We start from the raw sequence: 15,000 nt of genomic DNA on the forward strand, positions 1-15,000 counted from the left end.
AATTACAATAAAGTTACAACGACGACCTACTGATCACTGATACATAGATCATCGATATGATATCGTTGATAAAAATAAAGTGCTCGTCATGTTAATAATTCCACTCCTCCTGATCCGCGGTATTTATAGATCCACATGTGTGTCCAGTTTATAGATCCCAATACAATGTTGTTTTCGTCACTTAGTAAAGTTTAAAAACGTTGTTGTAATCCAAAAACAAAACATCAATCAGCGCCGCCAAGTAGCAGGTGGCTACAATGTGTCGAGTTTTAACACACACACACACACACACACACACACACACACACGAGTGTGTTTCCACTGTCTCACGCACGCACACACACACACACACACACACACACACACAAAACGCGCGTATATTAAATTACTTGCGATTAATTAATTGTGTTCATAAATAAATAAATAAATAAACCAAAACATCCACAGCAAAAAGTGATCCTCCTCACTCCGCTGGTCGAGAGACACCGAGACAGAGAGAGAGAGAGAGAGAGAGAGAGAGAGAGAGAGAGAGAGAGAGAGAGAGAGAGAGAGAGAGAGAGAGAGAGAGAGAGAGAGCGACAGGTACTTCCTGCTCCCTATTTCCTGGGTGTTCCTTCACCTACACACACACACACACACACACACACACACACACACACACACACACACACACACACACACACACACACACACACACACACACACACACACACACACACACACACACACACACACACAATGCTACTGTAAACCACGCCCCCAACCCCCCCCCCCCCCCCCTCCCTCCCCTCCAAACAAGCTTCTGTCCTCATGGGAATTAGAGCAGGGGTTGCCATGTCTGCTCATTATAAGCGATTTTGGGCTGTTTTGGTTTTTGTCTATAATAAAGTTTAGCTTGTAAATAATAAAAATCACCACCCGTGTGAAGTGAGCGGCGCTCTTATCATCTGGCATTTGATGTTTGTGTAGGAGGAGGGTAGGACGGTTATGGTCCATTTGGTTCCATGTGTTCAGCGACGTAGAGTCTGTGGGGGCCACGGGGCCATGGCCCCCATGAAGAATCCTAGGGCCCCTTTCGGCCCCCATGAAGATTTTCGTGGACATTTTACATTTACATTACATATTTTCTGGGAATTCCGAACATTTTGGACCTCTCCGCCGGCAATCTGAGAATCCCATCGTCAAATATTCGGGAAAACAGCGCCTCTCCTGTTGTTCCTCAGGCAACAGTCTGTCTTGAGAGACACCGGCCGTCCAAGAGGTGTTAAAAAGTGCTAATCGGGTTTCTTTTGTAGTTGATCTTGAGGCGTGACATAATAACACTGATCAAGAATTCACCAAAGAGACCTAACCACAGACTAGTGAGACTACACACTGACTCGAGAAAAGACCCATATCGTCCAAAATAGGCTGATCAGTCGCTGTCTGTGTATAGGCTAATTCATTGGTAAAAGTATGCTAAAGAACTCATTTTTAGACCATTTGGGAAATAAATAAATAAATAAATCCGCGGCGGCGGCCTCGCTTCGCTCGGCCGCGACAGTCCCCCCCAACGCAATTCTGTAGCCTACCCAAAGGTAAAACGCACCCGCCGCCTATGATCTCTCTCTCTCTCTCTCTCTCTCCCTCCGTATCTCTCTATATCTCCCTCTCTCTCTCTCCCTCTCTCTCTCTCTCTCTCTCTCTCTCTCTCTCTCTCTCTCTCATAATAATAATAATATAGTCCTGAAAGGGGGGGGGGGGGGGGGGGGTGCGGGGAGGCGGGGCTGCGGGGGACGACGGACGGGCCCCCTTGAGGATTGATCAAACTCTTCGGCTCTGCATGTGTTACACTCTCAGAGTTACAGACCCATAAGGGTCCATTTGGTTCCATGTGTTACACTCTCAGAGTTACAGACCCATAAGGGTCCATTTGGTTCCATTTGTCCACTCTCAGAGTTACAGACCCATAAGGGTCCATTTGGTTCCTATCTATCATTTAGCTGGGGACCCCCTAGAACTCCCTGGGGGACCCCTGGGGGTCCCCGCCTCCCCGGACCCTCACTTTGGGAACCACTGTTCTTATGTTGTGGTTTTCGTAGACCTGGATGCTTGTTTCTCTCACGCCATCTGGCAGCTCTGATGATCAACCGTCATTATTCAGTCATGACTGCTTCAACACGTTTCCATCGCATCGCTTCATTGGCGAACATTAAACATCTACATTAAACGTTTATATTCCAAACATAAAGCTCTCTCCTCAAAGCCACGGATGTTAGGGTTCCCTTCGGATTGGTAGAAGAAACATTATCTTCACTATTCTTAAATAGAAAAGCTTTTTAATCACCTCGGTGGACATTTTCTCACTTTTCCCCCCGTATGCTTCCCACATCCCACTAGGCGCCCCTATTGGTGGCGAGGTGTATTGCACGTCTGGTTACATTATAACTCTATGAGACAAAAATGTCCACGAATGTTGTTTATGTAACAGAACCGTTCTACCGACCCGAGGAGAACCATCACATCCCTGGTACCGACCCGAGGAGAACCCTCACATCCCTGGCTCCTAGGAGAGACCATTAGGTTTGGAATATAAAACGTTTATGTTGATGTTTAATAACGTTATAAATGTAGACAGTTCGTAAAACAGGCTGAAGTTCCTGATTAATTCCTGTTCTGTTCTTTGACTATATTATGGAAGTGTCTATTTGTACGTCTCTAAATGTTATGATGAATTGAACAAGGTGGACCCTCTTGTAAACAAGTGTAATGCTTAATTGGGTCGTCCACCCACAGTTAACAGTCTTTGTATTGAGTTTGTGCTTGAAATGTACTGTAATTCTGCAAACTGTTAATAGGTTCCATCCTGGAGGCCAATCTTTCCGGTGATAAAATGGCCACCAACGTAATAAAAAAAGTCAATCAAAGAACAAGATTCCTTTACAGGATCTCCTCACTGGTCAGCAAAAACACCTTGAAGACCTTAACAGGAGCCCTCGTACAAGGTTTCTTTGACTATGCATCCACCTCTTGGTACCACAGCACCTCAAAGGCCCTTAAAACAAGGCTCCAGACCTCCCAAAACAAACTGGTCAGGCTCCTACTTGGCCTCACCCCCCGAACCCACCTCACCCCTGCCCACTTTGACAGGCTGGGATGGCTTAGGGTCGTCGACAGAGTACAGCATCTTGCAATGGGTCTGGTCCACAAGATTCGATACACCACCAAGATACCCATGTACCTGTCTAAATACTTCATTAATAATGTAAACGAAGTCCACACCCACAACACCAGAGGGAGTGCAACAAACCATGTACAACCCAGATTCGGCACAAACAAGGGACTAAATTCTTTTCGCTCCTATGCCACCAAAATGTGGAACGCCCTACCAACAGTCATTAAGACATGTGAATCCCTTGACTCCTTCAAAACCGCTCTCAAAGGGCACCTACGGATGGCTGCAATTCGAAACTGGCCTCTGTAAAATCTGAATCCCCCCCACCCCATTTCCCTCACTGTATATTGTATATTTTCCCAGTGCTTGTATATTTTCCCTTTTTTGCTTCCCATATGATGAATTCCTGTTCTGTTCTTTAGCTACATAGAAATGTCTATTTGTATGTCTCTAAATGGTTGTATGTCTTTAAATGTTTTGATGAATTGAACAATGTGGACCCTGTTGTAAACAAGTGTAATGCTTAATTGGGTCGTCCACTCACAGTTGACAGTCTTTGTATTGAGTTTGTGCTTAAAATGTACTGTAAATTCTACAAACTGTTAATAAATATTTCAATCAATCAAAAAAAAAACATCAATCAATCAATCGATTAAAAAACAATGGCTACACTGAAAGGGTTTATGCTGCACGCCGCCTGTACAGGTCACTGTTGCTCAGATGTTGAGGGAGGGGAAAAAGTTATTTCCTAAAAATGGTACATTTCCTAGAGATTGCAAAAATAAATAATATATATATTTTTTATTAATTTAGATTGTATTTATGTTATTTTAAGAACCCCTAGTGTGTTATGCATTATTATATAACACCATAGTATTAAAATAATGTGAAATGGTTACATTTTGCTCTCTCTCTCCACCCCCCCCCCCCCTCTCTCTCTCTCTCTCTCTCTCTCTCTCTCTCTTCTCTCTTTATCTTTATCTCTCTCTCTCTCTCTCTCTCTCTCTCTCTCTCTCTCTCTCTCTCTCTCTCTCTCTCTCTCTCCTCTCTCTCTCGCTCTCTCTCTCTCTCTCCACCCCCCCCCCTCTCTCTCTCTCTCTCTCTGTATCTCTCTCCACCCCCCCTCTCTCTCTGTCCCTCTCTCTCTTTCTCTCTCTCTCCACCCCCCCCCCCCTCTCTCTCTCTCTCTCTCTCTCTCTCAATCTCTCTCTCTCTCTCTCTCTCTCTCTCTCTCTCTCTCTCTCTCTCTCTCTCTCTCTCTCTCTGTAATAAATGTCTCCTAGGGTGCATCTCACTAGTCAACACACAATGAAGTATAAATGTCTCCTAGGGTGCATCTCACTAGTCAACACACAATGCAGTATAAATGTCTCCTAGGGTGCATCTCGCTAGTCAACACACAATGCAGTATAAATGTCTCCTAGGGTGCATCTCACTAGTCAACACACAATGAAGTATAAATGTCTCCTAGGGTGCATCTCACTAGTCAACACACAATGAAGTATAAATGTCTCCTAGGGTGCATCTCACTAGTCAACACACAACGAAGTATAAATGTCTCCTAGGGTGCATCTCACTAGTCAACACACAATGCAGTATAAATGTCTCCTAGGGTGCATCTCACTAGTCAACACACAACGAAGTATAAATGTCTCCTAGGGTGCATCTCACTAGTCAACACACAACGAAGTATAAATGTCTCCTAGGGTGCACCTCACTAGTCAACACACAACGAAGTATAAATGTCTCCTAGGGTGCATCTCACTAGCCATTGTAGCCAACACACAATGCAGTATAAATGTCTCCTAGGGTGCATCTCACTAGTCAACACACAATGCAGTATAAATGTCTCCTAGTGTGCATCTCACTAGTCAACACACAATGCAGTATAAATGTCTCCTAGGGTGCGTCTCACTAGTCAACACACAATGCAGTATAAATGTCTCCTAGGGTGCATCTCACTAGTCAACACACAATGCAGTATAAATGTCTCCTAGGGTGCATCTCACTAGTCAACACACAATGCAGTATAAATGTCTCCTAGGGTGCATCTCACTAGTCAACACACAACGAAGTATAAATGTCTCCTAGGGTGCATCTCACTAGTCAACACACAACGAAGTATAAATGTCTCCTAGGGTGCATCTCACTAGTCAACACACAATGCAGTATAAATGTCTCCTAGGGTGCATCTCACTAGTCAACACACAATGCAGTATAAATGTCTCCTAGGGTGCATCTCACTAGTCAACACACAATGCAGTATAAATGTCTCCTAGGGTGCATCTCACTAGTCAACACACAATGCAGTATAAATGTCTCCTAGGGTGCATCTCACTAGTCAACACACAATGCAGTATAAATGTCTCCTAGGGTGCATCTCACTAGTCAACACACAATGCAGTATAAATGTCTCCTAGGGTGCATCTCACTAGTCAACACACAATGCAGTATAAATGTCTCCTAGGGTGCATCTCACTAGTCAACACACAATGCAGTATAAATGTCTCCTAGGGTGCATCTCACTAGTCAACACACAATGCAGTATAAATGTCTCCTAGGGTGCATCTCACTAGTCAACACACAATGCAGTATAAATGTCTCCTAGGGTGCATCTCACTAGTCAACACACAATGCAGTATAAATGTCTCCTAGGGTGCATCTCACTAGTCAACACACAATGCAGTATAAATGTCTCCTAGGGTGCATCTCACTAGTCAACACACAATGAAGTATAAATGTCTCCTAGGGTGCATCTCACTAGTCAACACACAATGCAGTATAAATGTCTCCTAGGGTGCATCTCACTAGTCAACACACAATGCAGTATAAATGTCTCCTAGGGTGCATCTCACTAGTCAACACACAATGCAGTATAAATGTCTCCTAGGGTGCATCTCACTAGTCAACACACAATGCAGTATAAATGTCTCAAAGGGTGCATCTCACTAGTCAACACACAAGCGGAGGTTGAATGAACTGAAACCAGCGCTCCCCAAAACAACAGGTTTGGAGATCTAAAAATAGGAATTTATCAAATTCCAAAAAGGTAGCACATCCAAAAATTAAACAAGCGGTTGACAAAGTACTCACATTTCCATTTCTTTATTGGCACACACACCAAAAAGGAAAGCTTACGCGTTTCGGCTACACAGCCTTCATCATATGATGCTATCATATGATGCTCTGATGAAGGCTACACAGCCTTCATCATATGATGCTATCATATGATGCTCTGATGAAGGCTACGCAGCCTTCATCATATGATGCTATCATATGATGCTCTGATGAAGGCTACGCAGCCTTCATCATATGATGCTATCATATGATGCTCTGATGAAGGCTACGCAGCCTTCATCATACGTATGATGCTATCATATGATGCTCTGATGAAGGCTATGCAGCCTTCATCAGAGCATCTGATGAAAGCTACACAGCCTTAATTCATCAGAGCCAATAAATAAATGGAAATGTGAGTACTTTGTCCACAGCTTGTTTAATTTGTGGATGTGCTACCTTTTTGGATTTTTTTTAATTCCTATTCTTTTTAATGTATACTGGATTTGGGTTTGGCACTGATTACATGAAACAGTCACCGGTGCACCCAGGGGGTCATCATATCCTATGACCCTATATGATCATAGAATGCAGAGAGACAGTAAACTATAGGATCACAGAATGCAGAGAGACAGTAAACTATAGGATCATAGAATGCAGAGAGACAGTAAACTATAGGATCATAGAATGCAGAGAGACAGTAAACTATAGGATCATAGAATGCAGAGAGACAGTAAACTATAGGATCATAGAATGCAGAGAGACAGTAAACTATAGGATCATAGAATGCAGAGAGACAGTAAACTATAGGATCATAGAATGCAGAGAGACAGTAAACTATAGGATCATAGAATGCAGAGAGACAGTAAACTATAGGATCATAGAATGCAGAGAGACACTAAACTATAGGATCATAGAATGCAGAGAGACAGTAAACTATAGGATCACAGAATGCAGAGAGACAGTAAACTATAGGATCATAGAATGCAGAGAGACAGTAAACTATAGGATCATAGAATGCAGAGAGACAGTAAACTATAGGATCACAGAATGCAGAGAGACAGTAAACTATAGGATCATAGAATGCAGAGAGACAGTAAACTATAGGATCATAGAATGCAGAGACAGTAAACTATAGCCTCATAGAATGCAGAGAGACAGTAAACTATAGGATCATAGAATGCAGAGAGACAGTAAACTATAGGATCATAGAATGCAGAGAGACAGTAAACTATAGCCTCATAGAATGCAGAGAGACAGTAAACTATAGGATCATAGAATGCAGAGAGACAGTAAACTATAGGATCATAGAATGCAGAGAGACAGTAAACTATAGGATCACAGAATGCAGAGAGACAGTAAACTATAGGATCATAGAATGCAGAGAGACAGTAAACTATAGGATCATAGAATGCAGAGAGACAGTAAACTATAGCCTCATAGAATGCAGAGAGACAGTAAACTATAGGATCATAGAATGCAGAGAGACAGTAAACTATAGGATCATAGAATGCAGAGAGACAGTAAACTATAGCCTCATAGAATGCAGAGAGACAGTAAACTATAGGATCATAGAATGCAGAGAGACAGTAAACTATAGGATCATAGAATGCAGAGAGACAGTAAACTATAGGATCACAGAATGCAGAGAGACAGTAAACTATAGGATCATATAATGCAGAGAGACAGTAAACTATAGGATCATAGAATGCAGAGAGACAGTAAACTATAGGATCATAGAATGCAGAGAGACAGTAAACTATAGGATCATAGAATGCAGAGAGACAGTAAACTATAGGATCATAGAATGCAGAGACAGTAAACTATAGGATCATAGAATGCAGAGAGACAGTAAACTATAGGATCATAGAATGCAGAGAGACAGTAAACTATAGGATCACAGAATGCAGAGATACAGTAAACTATAGGATCATAGAATGCAGAGAGACAGTAAACTATAGGATCATAGAATGCAGAGAGACAGTAAACTATAGGATCATAGAATGCGGAGAGACAGTAAACTATAGGATCATAGAATGCATAGAGACAGTAAACTATAGGATCATAGAATGCAGAGAGACAGTAAACTATAGGATCATAGAATGCAGAGAGACACTAAACTATAGGATCATAGAATGCAGAGAGACAGTAAACTATAGGATCATAGAATGCAGAGAGACAGTAAACTATAGGATCATAGAATGCAGAGAGACACTAAACTATACGATCATAGAATGCAGAGAGACAGTAAACTATAGGATCATAGAATGCAGAGAGACAGTAAACTATAGGATCACAGAATGCAGAGAGACAGTAAACTATAGGATCATAGAATGCAGAGAGACAGTAAACTATAGGATCATAGAATGCAGAGAGACAGTAAACTATAGGATCATAGAATGCAGAGAGACAGTAAACTATAGGATCATAGAATGCAGAGAGACAGTAAACTATAGGATCATAGAATGCAGAGAGACAGTAAACTATAGGATCATAGAATGCAGAGACAGTAAACTATAGGATCATAGAATGCAGAGAGACAGTAAACTATAGGATCATAGAATGCAGAGAGACAGTAAACTATAGGATCACAGAATGCAGAGATACAGTAAACTATAGGATCATAGAATGCAGAGAGACAGTAAACTATAGGATCATAGAATGCAGAGAGACAGTAAACTATAGGATCATAGAATGCGGAGAGACAGTAAACTATAGGATCATAGAATGCATAGAGACAGTAAACTATAGGATCATAGAATGCAGAGAGACAGTAAACTATAGGATCATAGAATGCAGAGACAGTAAACTATAGGATCATAGAATGCAGAGAGACAGTAAACTATAGGATCATAGAATGCAGAGAGACAGTAAACTATAGGATCATAGAATGCAGAGAGACAGTAAACTATAGGATCATAGAATGCAGAGAGACAGTAAACTATAGGATCATAGAATGCAGAGAGACAGTAAACTATAGGATCATAGAATGCAGAGACAGTAAACTATAGGATCATAGAATGCAGAGAGACAGTAAACTATAGGATCATAGAATGCAGAGAGACAGTAAACTATAGGATCATAGAATGCAGAGAGACAGTAAACTATAGGATCATAGAATGCAGAGAGACAGTAAACTATAGGATCATAGAATGCAGAGAGACAGTAAACTATAGGATCATAGAATGCAGAGAGACAGTAAACTATAGGATCATAGTCTAATGCAGAGAGACAGTAAACTATAGGATCATAGAATGCAGAGAGACAGTAAACTATAGGATCATAGAATGCAGAGAGACAGTGTAGCGTCTCAGTAAACTATAGGATCATAGAATGCAGAGAGACAGTAAAGTTAACTATAGGATCATAGAATGCAGAGAGACAGTAAACTATAGGATCATAGAATGCAGAGAGACAGTAAACTATAGGATCATAGAATGCAGAGACAGTGTAGCGTCTCAGTAAACTATAGGATCATAGAATGCAGAGAGACAGTAAACTATAGGATCACAGAATGCAGAGAGACAGTAAACTATAGGATCATAGAATGCAGAGAGACAGTGTAGTGTCTCAGTAAACTATAGGATCATAGAATGCAGAGAGACAGTAAACTATAGGATCATAGAATGCAGAGAGACAGTAAACTATAGGATCATAGAATGCAGAGAGACAGTAAACTATAGGATCATAGAATGCAGAGAGACAGTAAACTATAGGATCATAGAATGCAGAGAGACAGTAAACTATAGGATCATAGAATGCAGAGAGACAGTAAACTATAGGATCATAGAATGCAGAGAGACAGTAAACTATAGGATCATAGAATGCAGAGAGACAGTGTAGCGTCTCAGTAAACTATAGGATCATAGAATGCAGAGAGACAGTAAAGTTAACTATAGGATCATAGAATGCAGAGAGACAGTAAACTATAGGATCATAGAATGCAGAGAGACAGTAAACTATAGGATCATAGAATGCAGAGACAGTGTAGCGTCTCAGTAAACTATAGGATCATAGAATGCAGAGAGACAGTAAACTATAGGATCGCAAAATGCAGAGAGACAGTAAACTATAGGATCATAGAATGCAGAGAGACAGTGTAGTGTCTCAGTAAACTATAGGATCATAGAATGCAGAGAGACAGTAAACTATAGGATCATAGAATGCAGAGACAGTAAACTATAGGATCATAGAATGCAGAGAGACAGTGAACTATAGGATCATAGAATGCAGAGAGACAGTGAACTATAGGATCATAGAATGCAGAGAGACAGTGAACTATAGGATCATAGAATGCAGAGAGACAGTAAACTATAGGATCACAGAATGCAGAGAGACAGTAAACTATAGGATCATATAATGCAGAGAGACAGTAAACTATAGGATCACAGAATGCAGAGAGACAGTAAACTATAGGATCATATAATGCAGAGAGACAGTAAACTATAGGATCATAGAATGCAGAGAGACAGTAAACTATAGGATCACAGAATGCAGAGATACAGTAAACTATAGGATCATAGAATGCAGAGAGACAGTAAACTATAGGATCATAGAATGCAGAGAGACAGTAAACTATAGGATCATAGAATGCGGAGAGACAGTAAACTATAGGATCATAGAATGCAGAGAGACAGTAAACTATAGGATCATAGAATGCAGAGAGACAGTGAACTATAGGATCATAGAATGCAGAGAGACAGTAAACTATAGGATCATATAATGCAGAGAGACAGTAAACTATAGGATCATAGAATGCAGAGAGACAGTAAACTATAGGATCATAGAATGCAGAGAGACAGTAAACTATAGGATCATAGAATGCAGAGAGACAGTGAACTATAGGATCATAGAATGCAGAGAGACAGTAAACTATAGGATCATAGAATGCAGAGAGACAGTAAACTATAGGATCATAGAATGCAGAGAGACAGTAAACTATAGGATCATAGAATGCAGAGAGACAGTAAACTATAGGATCATATAATGCAGAGAGACAGTAAACTATAGGATCATAGAATGCAGAGAGACAGTAAACTATAGGATCATAGAATGCAGAGAGACAGTAAACTATAGGATCACAGAATGCAGAGATACAGTAAACTATAGGATCATAGAATGCAGAGAGACAGTAAACTATAGGATCATAGAATGCAGAGAGACAGTAAACTATAGGATCATAGAATGCGGAGAGACAGTAAACTATAGGATCATAGAATGCAGAGAGACAGTAAACTATAGGATCATATAATGCAGAGAGACAGTAAACTATAGGATCATATAATGCAGAGAGACAGTAAACTATAGGATCATACAATGCAGAGAGACAGTAAACTATAGGATCATAGAATGCAGAGAGACAGTAAACTATATGATCATAGAATGCAGAGAGACAGTAAACTATAGGATCATAGAATGCAGAGAGACAGTAAACTATAGGATCATAGAATGCAGAGAGACAGTGAACTATAGGATCATAGAATGCAGAGAGACAGTGAACTATAGGATCATAGAATGCAGAGAGACAGTGAACTATAGGATCATAGAATGCAGAGAGACAGTAAACTATAGGATCATATAATGCAGAGAGACAGTAAACTATAGGATCCTAGAATGCAGAGAGACAGTAAACTATAGGATCATAGAATGCAGAGAGACAGTGAACTATAGGATCATAGAATGCAGAGAGACAGTAAACTATAGGATCATATAATGCAGAGAGACAGTAAACTATAGGATCATAGAATGCAGAGAGACAGTAAACTATAGGATCATAGAATGCAGAGAGACAGTAAACTATAGGATCATAGAATGCAGAGAGACAGTGAACTATAGGATCATAGAATGCAGAGAGACAGTAAACTATAGGATCATAGAATGCAGAGACAGTAAACTATAGGATCATAGAATGCAGAGAGACAGTAAACTATAGGATCATAGAATGCAGAGAGACAGTAAACTATAGGATCATATAATGCAGAGAGACAGTAAACTATAGGATCATAGAATGCAGAGAGACAGTAAACTATAGGATCATAGAATGCAGAGAGACAGTAAACTATAGGATCATAGAATGCAGAGAGACAGTAAACTATAGGATCATAGAATGCAGAGAGACAGTGAACTATAGGATCATAGAATGCAGAGATACAGTAAACTATAGGATCATAGAATGCAGAGAGACAGTAAACTATAGGATCATAGAATGCAGAGAGACAGTAAACTATAGGATCACAGAATGCAGAGATACAGTAAACTATAGGATCATAGAATGCAGAGAGACAGTAAACTATAGGATCATAGAATGCAGAGAGACAGTAAAGTTAACTATAGGATCATAGAATGCAGAGAGACAGTAAACTATAGGATCATAGAATGCAGAGAGACAGTAAACTATAGGATCATAGAATGCAGAGACAGTGTAGCGTCTCAGTAAACTATAGGATCATAGAATGCAGAGAGACAGTAAACTATAGGATCACAGAATGCAGAGAGACAGTAAACTATAGGATCATAGAATGCAGAGAGACAGTGTAGTGTCTCAGTAAACTATAGGATCATAGAATGCAGAGAGACAGTAAACTATAGGATCATAGAATGCAGAGAGACAGTAAACTATAGGATCATAGAATGCAGAGAGACAGTAAACTATAGGATCATAGAATGCAGAGAGACAGTAAACTATAGGATCATAGAATGCAGAGAGACAGTAAACTATAGGATCATAGAATGCAGAGAGACAGTAAACTATAGGATCATAGAATGCAGAGAGACAGTAAACTATAGGATCATAGAATGCAGAGAGACAGTGTAGCGTCTCAGTAAACTATAGGATCATAGAATGCAGAGAGACAGTAAAGTTAACTATAGGATCATAGAATGCAGAGAGACAGTAAACTATAGGATCATAGAATGCAGAGAGACAGTAAACTATAGGATCATAGAATGCAGAGACAGTGTAGCGTCTCAGTAAACTATAGGATCATAGAATGCAGAGAGACAGTAAACTATAGGATCGCAAAATGCAGAGAGACAGTAAACTATAGGATCATAGAATGCAGAGAGACAGTGTAGTGTCTCAGTAAACTATAGGATCATAGAATGCAGAGAGACAGTAAACTATAGGATCATAGAATGCAGAGACAGTAAACTATAGGATCATAGAATGCAGAGAGACAGTGAACTATAGGATCATAGAATGCAGAGAGACAGTGAACTATAGGATCATAGAATGCAGAGAGACAGTGAACTATAGGATCATAGAATGCAGAGAGACAGTAAACTATAGGATCACAGAATGCAGAGAGACAGTAAACTATAGGATCATATAATGCAGAGAGACAGTAAACTATAGGATCACAGAATGCAGAGAGACAGTAAACTATAGGATCATATAATGCAGAGAGACAGTAAACTATAGGATCATAGAATGCAGAGAGACAGTAAACTATAGGATCACAGAATGCAGAGATACAGTAAACTATAGGATCATAGAATGCAGAGAGACAGTAAACTATAGGATCATAGAATGCAGAGAGACAGTAAACTATAGGATCATAGAATGCGGAGAGACAGTAAACTATAGGATCATAGAATGCAGAGAGACAGTAAACTATAGGATCATAGAATGCAGAGAGACAGTGAACTATAGGATCATAGAATGCAGAGAGACAGTAAACTATAGGATCATATAATGCAGAGAGACAGTAAACTATAGGATCATAGAATGCAGAGAGACAGTAAACTATAGGATCATAGAATGCAGAGAGACAGTAAACTATAGGATCATAGAATGCAGAGAGACAGTGAACTATAGGATCATAGAATGCAGAGAGACAGTAAACTATAGGATCATAGAATGCAGAGAGACAGTAAACTATAGGATCATAGAATGCAGAGAGACAGTAAACTATAGGATCATAGAATGCAGAGAGACAGTAAACTATAGGATCATATAATGCAGAGAGACAGTAAACTATAGGATCATAGAATGCAGAGAGACAGTAAACTATAGGATCATAGAATGCAGAGAGACAGTAAACTATAGGATCACAGAATGCAGAGATACAGTAAACTATAGGATCATAGAATGCAGAGAGACAGTAAACTATAGGATCATAGAATGCAGAGAGACAGTAAACTATAGGATCATAGAATGCGGAGAGACAGTAAACTATAGGATCATAGAATGCAGAGAGACAGTAAACTATAGGATCATATAATGCAGAGAGACAGTAAACTATAGGATCATATAATGCAGAGAGACAGTAAACTATAGGATCATACAATGCAGAGAGACAGTAAACTATAGGATCATAGAATGCAGAGAGACAGTAAACTATATGATCATAGAATGCAGAGAGACAGTAAACTATAGGATCATAGAATGCAGAGAGACAGTAAACTATAGGATCATAGAATGCAGAGAGACAGTGAACTATAGGATCATAGAATGCAGAGAGACAGTGAACTATAGGATCATAGAATGCAGAGAGACAGTGAACTATAGGATCATAGAATGCAGAGAGACAGTAAACTATAGGATCATATAATGCAGAGAGACAGTAAACTATAGGATCCTAGAATGCAGAGAGACAGTAAACTATAGGATCATAGAATGCAGAGAGACAGTGAACTATAGGATCATAGAATGCAGAGAGACAGTAAACTATAGGATCATATAATGCAGAGAGACAGTAAACTATAGGATCATAGAATGCAGAGAGACAGTAAACTATAGGATCATAGAATGCAGAGAGACAGTAAACTATAGGATCATAGAATGCAGA

General features: G+C 40.0%; 1 protein-coding gene across 1 annotated transcript in view; it reads right to left on the bottom strand.

Moving 5' to 3' along the window:
- The window catches only part of myo5b (myosin VB), a gene marked incomplete at its 3' end in the record, with an annotated part of 105,090 nt that overhangs the window by 89,029 nt on the left and 1,061 nt on the right, over positions 1 to 15,000 (bottom strand). The window lies entirely within an intron of this gene.

The sequence above is a fragment of the Protomyctophum parallelum genome, assembly GCF_964188405.1.
Source record: "Protomyctophum parallelum genome assembly, chromosome: 21".
Classification (NCBI taxonomy): domain Eukaryota; kingdom Metazoa; phylum Chordata; class Actinopteri; order Myctophiformes; family Myctophidae; genus Protomyctophum; species Protomyctophum parallelum.